This window comes from Microtus ochrogaster, unplaced genomic scaffold (assembly GCF_000317375.1).
Source record: "Microtus ochrogaster isolate Prairie Vole_2 unplaced genomic scaffold, MicOch1.0 UNK2, whole genome shotgun sequence".
NCBI lineage: Eukaryota > Metazoa > Chordata > Mammalia > Rodentia > Cricetidae > Microtus > Microtus ochrogaster.
The window spans coordinates 23,208,239-23,214,772 of NW_004949100.1; the positions used below are offsets into that span (position 1 = coordinate 23,208,239).

Sequence of the window (6,534 nt, forward strand, 5' to 3'; positions counted from 1 at the left end):
TCTCTCTCTCTCTCTCTCTCTCTCTCTCTCTCTCTCTCTCTCTCTCTCTCTCTCACCCCTCCTTCCTTCCCTCTGTGTGTATTTCTCTCTCTTTCTCTTTCTCCCTTTCTTTTTCTCTCCCTTCCTTCCTTTCTTATCTAAAAGTCTGGTTTAAAAGTTAAAGAATACAGGATACTATTTCAGGACGATAACCTTTAAAAAGGGAATAGTAGTTAACCTACCAACCTGGTTGTCTTGGGAATCAACAAATAGATCCTTCTGGGTAGGTCTTTAAGGGTATTTCTAGAAAGGGTGGACTAATAGGGAAGGTCTTCTTCCAGAATGAACAGAAATTCTGGTGGTGCCTCAGCTATAAAGCAGCCCTATGGGAAGAGGTGTTGCTTTAGCCTCCTCATTTTCACTACTACCTGATTACTGCTTCTACTCTGCTGCTCTCACTGCTGCCGCCTGTATCTCTGGCTTCCATCAGAACCCAGTTTATTTGGTCTTCTAATGTGGACTGAAAATCAGCAGTTCTCTAGTACTCCAAACCTTCAGGGACAAACTGGGACTGACGAGGCATGACCTATAGGTTCTTGGATTCAGGAGCTACCAGGTACTCAGCCCTTTCCAGTGTGCAGGCAGATATTGTTAGATGATTGATACCATGTAACGCAAGGCTAATGCAGGCTGTGATACCAAGGGTGGTTCTAGAGAAACAAACCCCCAGCAATGGACTTCTCTGCTAGGCTTAGTTGTATCTGCTGCTGACTCTCTAATTTGATTGAAGATACAGTTATGAAAGATCCCCTTGATAGCATATAGAGCTCTGGTAATCCAGAGTGAACCATTTAAAGAACTACGTGAGATAAATGCACTCAACAGTCTCTATTCTCCTCTTAGGAGGGGCAGGAATTTAGTAACTTAATATTGAAACGTATGAACATTTTGGTTAAGTAAGAGTGAAAATGATGCTGCCTGTTTATTTCAAGCCTCTCTGAATAAAATAAGAAAGGAAAATAGTGAGCTTGGAGATGAAATTTCTTCATGACAGAGGAACACAAACAACTTTACTTTTAAAGAATTCTTTGAGAATCGAGACAATGCCATTTTGACCACATCATCACCCCTGCTCCTTCCAGATCCACCCCCCTTTCCTTACCCATCCACCTTTGTGCCCTCATGGTTTCACTCTCTTTAAAGCTTCTGAGTCCATTTGGTCCTGGAAATATACTTTGGGTTGTATGGATGCAAGATCCATCTACCTGGGATAACATCCTTGAAGGAAACTCCTCTTTCAGAAGCTGTCAATCATCTATAGCTTCTCACTTAGCTATAAGGTTCCACTTTTATTTCCCTTCTCCATGCTGGTATTGTTTTTTTTTCTGGTCCTGTACATATTGTTACAACCACCGTGGGTTCAGATGTATAAATGTCTTGCTGGGTCTGTAAAAAATTGGTTCTTACATGCATTCACTGCTTCTGGTTCTAACTATTTTTATTCCAAAATGATCCCCAAGACTTGGGAAGATGGAGTATGATACTAACATGCAATTTAGAGTTGACTACTTCACAGTGAAGTCGGCATCTTGACCAGTTGTGGGTCTCTGTGTTAATCACTACCTGCTATATAGAAAAAAGCTTTTCTGATGAAGATTGAGATATGCACTCAATGATGGGTACAGAAAAGGAAAAAAATCATTAGGAATCAATTTAATACTATGACAATTAGCAGAGTAAAAGGAGTAGATTCTTCCTCAGGGCCATGACCTCTCTAGCTACAGGTTCTTGGGCATGGCAACAGAGCCAGATATGACTTTTTTTTTAAAAAAAAAAACAGGTCTTAAAGGCAAAAAGAAAGTGATTAGTTACTCTCATAATGTTCATGCCACTATTACATCACTGGGCATTTGTTGCCAGGCCAATTGTTATTATAGCTTTCATGGTTTATAGATGAGTAAGTTTGGTTGGTTTTCTCCCAGGCCCTTCCAGCACCAAGGAAGCTAAACAATGAGGATAAAATTTCTAGGTCAGTATCAACTTGAATTCTCCATGGTTCTGTATCCCAAGTATGGGATGTCTTCAGGAAAAGGCCTTATCATCACATTCTGGAAGGTTCTAAGAGTGTTGACAAAAGCCTGTAATGTTTGAGGATTTATGGAAACTCACTGGCCAACAACTCCAAAATAGGTAAACCATTTTTTGGTACTGGACTCTTTAACTGTTAGCCTAGGGTGTCTAGTAGGGTCATGGCTAGCCATAGTACAGTTACTTCATTTAAAGCCATTTTATTTATGTGTTTGTATATATTTTGGAAAGCTTCTAAAACAGTAAATTTCTAAGTAACTTTCCCCAAAGATCATTAGTGTTAACTATTCTTCCCTCTATTCCCTCCTTTACCCTACTCTCTGACTCCTCTACATGTTTGTCCCTACTGTCCATCATCCCCCTTTAGCCCTTTATATAGTTGTGTTTTATCTCTTCTCCCTCGAAAGTTCTCACCATGGCCCCTTATTTCATGCTGTCTACAGCCCATACAGTTTCAAAGTGGAACACACACAATTAAAGATTTAAAGCTGACATCTACAAATGAGAGAAGAGTTGAAATATTTGTAATTCTGGGACTGGAGTCACCCACCAGCAGTGGATAAATGTTCTCTTTTCCCCACATCCATGCCAACGTTAGCATTTTTTTTTTGAAAAACCTTAGCCATTCTGACTGGAGTAAGATGAAATCACAAAACAGTTTTAATTTGCATTTCCCTGATGTCTAAGGATGTTGAAAAAAAATTAAGATGTTTTCAATCAACTTTTTGTATTTCATCTTTTGAAAACTCTTTGTTTAGTTTCCTGTCCCATGTTTTAGTTGTTTTTTATTTCTTGATTTTTTTGAGCTCTTTATATATTCTAGACACCGACTATATGCCAGATGTGTAGATGGTAAAGATTGTTTTTCTTTCTGCAGGGTGCCTCTTCATTTGAATGATGATATCCTTGATATAAATATGCTTTTTAATTTCTAGAAGATAGAGTTATCATTTGTTGTTCTTATTGCCTGAGATACTGAGGTTCTGTTCATGAAATTTTTTTTTTTTTGTCTTCCAAGAAGCTCCTGCATGTTATTTACTTTCTTCTCTACCAGATTCAGGGTATCAGGTCTTACACTGAGGTCCTTGATTTATTTGTAGTTGGAAATAATTGGGTGAGAAAAAAAGAACTATTTTCATTTTTCTTCATCTAAGTATCTACTTTTACCAGCACCTTTTGTAGAAAATGAAATCCATGTGTACTGTTAACCCCCTTGCCAAAAACTAGGAGACTATAGGACTATGGACTTACATATGAGTCTTCATTCTATTCATCACCAGCGCATCTGTTTTTATGCCAGCGCCATGCTGTTTTCATTACTACATCTCTGTAGTGCAACTTGGGATCAGGGTTGGAGGTACCAACCTTATCAGCAGGTTTTTGTTTGTTTGTTCTTTAAAATTAGTTGTGTCATTTATGTTTCCATATGAATTTTGAGACTGTTTTTCAATTTCTGTGAAATATTGTAATGGAATTCTAATGGGAATAGAGTTGAATGTGTACATTGCTTTTGAAAGTGTGGTCATTTTCACAGCATCAGGTGGACCAATCCATGAGTTTGGAAATATGTCCATCTTCTGTTTTTTTTTTTTATACAGTTTCTTTCTTCGGTTCTTTGACGATTTGATTGTACAAATTTTCATTTCCCTCATTAGATTTATTTCATGGTATTATTTCTGTCTACTGTGAATGACATTTCTCCACTGGCTTATTTCTCCGTGGACCGTTTACATATGAAGGCTGCTATTTGTGTTAACTTTGCTTCACAAGCTTACCAGAGGCAGGGTTTTCTGGCAAAGTCTTTAAAGTTTTTGTATACATAGATTTTTATCTGTAGACAAGAATACTTTGATTCTTCCTTTCCTATTTGTGTCCCCTCTGTTTCTTTTCTTGTCTCTTTGCTCTAACTAAGACTTCACTTATTGAACAGGAAAGGAGAGGAGATAATGGTATACTTGTCTTGTCCTTAGTTTTGATGGAAATTCTTTGAGTTTTTCTCCTTTTAGAATAATGTTGGGTATGGGCATACTGTACAGAGTCTTTACTAAGTTGAGGGGTGTCCCCTGTATCTATCTCTAGATACTACAGGCCTTTTATCATAAAGAAACATTGAATTTTTTTTTATCTTTTCTGCGTCTAACAGTATGATCATATGGTTTCTATCCTTGAGTCTATTGTGTGATGGATTATGTGTATTGGTGTATACATGTTGAAACATCCCTGCAGCACTGGAATGAAGTCAACTCAATTGTGTTAGGTAAAGTTTTTTTTTTAAATCTGTTCTTGAATTTATTTAAAATTTTCGCATCATCAGAAAGTCTACAATTTTTCTTTTTGTTGTGGCTTTGTCTGGTTTTGATATCAAGGTGATACCTGTATGGTTTTGTACAAAGAACATGGGAATGATTTTTTTCTTCATTTTCTGCTTTATAGAGTAATTTGAGGAGTATTGGTGTTAATTCTTCAAAGATTCTGTACTGAATCTATCTAGTCTTGTGATTTTTCAGTTGGGAGGTTTTTTTTAAATTACTACTTCTATCCCATTGGCATTATGAATTTATCTAAATTCTTTACCTTGATTTAACTATGGTGGGTTATATACATCTATACATTTACCCATTTTTAAAAAAGAGTTTCCAGCTTGGTGGAACATAGCTTCTTAAAGCACATCCTTAGGATTCTTGGAGTTTTCTCAATGTCTATTGTGATATCATCTTTTTTTAACTCCAATTTTATTAATTGGGATTCTCTCTTTTGGCAAATATGGCTAAAGCTTTGTCAATGTTGTTAATCCTTGCAAAAGCACTGTGTTATTTCACTGATTCTTTATATTTTAATTATTTGTTTCTATTTCATTAATTTCATCCTGGATTTTTATTATGTCTTCCTGTCTTCTCTTGGGCATTATATCTTCTTTCCCTGCTCTGGTCTTTGGATTCATGAGTAAATTATTAATTTGAGACCTCTCAAATATTAGGATGTGAGTACTTAGAGCTGAGTACCCTTCATCTTAGGACTGATTTCAGTGTGTCCCATAGATTTTGACATACCATAACTCCATTTTTACTCAATTCTAGGGAGTTTAAAATTTCTTTCCTGATTTACTTCTTGAATGATTATTATTTGATAATGTGTTACTGTTTTTTATGAGTTTATGTATTTTCTGGGGTTTCTATTCTGTTGAAATTTAGCCTTTTGTGGACAGACAAAATGCAGATACTATTTCAACTGTTAAAACTTGTGTCATAATCTGTGGTTGATTTTGGAGGAAGTTTCATGGACTGCAGAGAAGAATGCATAGTCTCTAGCGTTTGGGTAGAATGTTCTGTAAATACGTTTCGTGCATCTAACTTATGAGGCAATTGAACTGTGAAAGTTTCCTGTTTATTTTTCATCCATATGATTCCTGTTAGTGAGAGTGGGGTTTTGAAGTCATCTACAGCCACCACATAGTGGCTATCTATGGTTTCAGATATAACATTATTCCTTTTACAAAACTGGGTACCCCTGTGTTTGGTATTGTGTTTATTTTGGAGGCGACATGTTATTTTTTCTTCTTTTTGCATCTTCAGGGATTAATATATCTGGAATTAATTTGTTGACTCAATTTTTCTTTCATTTTTGTTTCAGTCACTTTTCATCTTTCTGGAGGTGTTTACAATGTTCAGGAGGGGGATGTTTCATAGCAGCCTTGGGATATCATTTGTTTTTAGACTTGTCCTGAATACATAGTTCTGGGTGTCCTGTAGCTCACTGTGTAGACCAGGCTGGCCTTGAACTCAGAGATCCACTGACTTCTGCCTTTTGGGTGCTCAGATTAAAGGTGTGCACCACTATGCCTAGCATTAACTCCCATTTGATATTAGTTAGGACTACAGGCTTTATCCCAGATCTTCTGCTTGTCAGCTATAACCTGGTATCTACAGCAGTGTGGTTAAGGTGTTTGAATCAAGTTCCCCATGTTAGTATGGACTGGTCCTGGTTCTCAAGCCCAGATTAGAGGGTACTAGTGAAGCTATTTTCAGGACTCTAGATGGAGGAGGGTATGGCTGGTAGTATGGGTCAGCCGAAGAGTCTTTAGAGGGGAGTTAGTTTACCTCCGAAAAGTTCCAAAGAGAGGTAGAGGGTCCTGGAGGAGGGGACAATTCCTGGGAAGGAGCTATAGTGCTTCAGGCCAACTCACATTGAAGAAAGAAAATGGAACTTAGCTTACTTGAGTCTCTGTACCATATAGGGCAGCTGGGGAGTCCTTGGCAAGGAAGTAGGGCTGATATTTGGTGCGTGCCAGAGAGAAGAAGAGGTTTCTCTGACTATCTATCTATCTATCTATCTATCTATCTATCTATCTATCTATCGATCGATCGATCGATCTATCTATCTATCTATCTATCGTCTATCTATCATCTATCTATCATCTATCTATCTATCTATCTATCTATCTATCTATCTATCTATCTATCTATCTAT

At 37.2% G+C, this 6,534-nt stretch overlaps 1 long non-coding RNA gene across 2 annotated transcripts in view; it reads right to left on the reverse strand.

Annotated features, from left to right (window-relative positions):
• The window catches only part of LOC113458079, a 216,908-nt gene that overhangs the window by 93,746 nt on the left and 116,628 nt on the right, over positions 1-6,534 (reverse strand). The window lies entirely within an intron of this gene.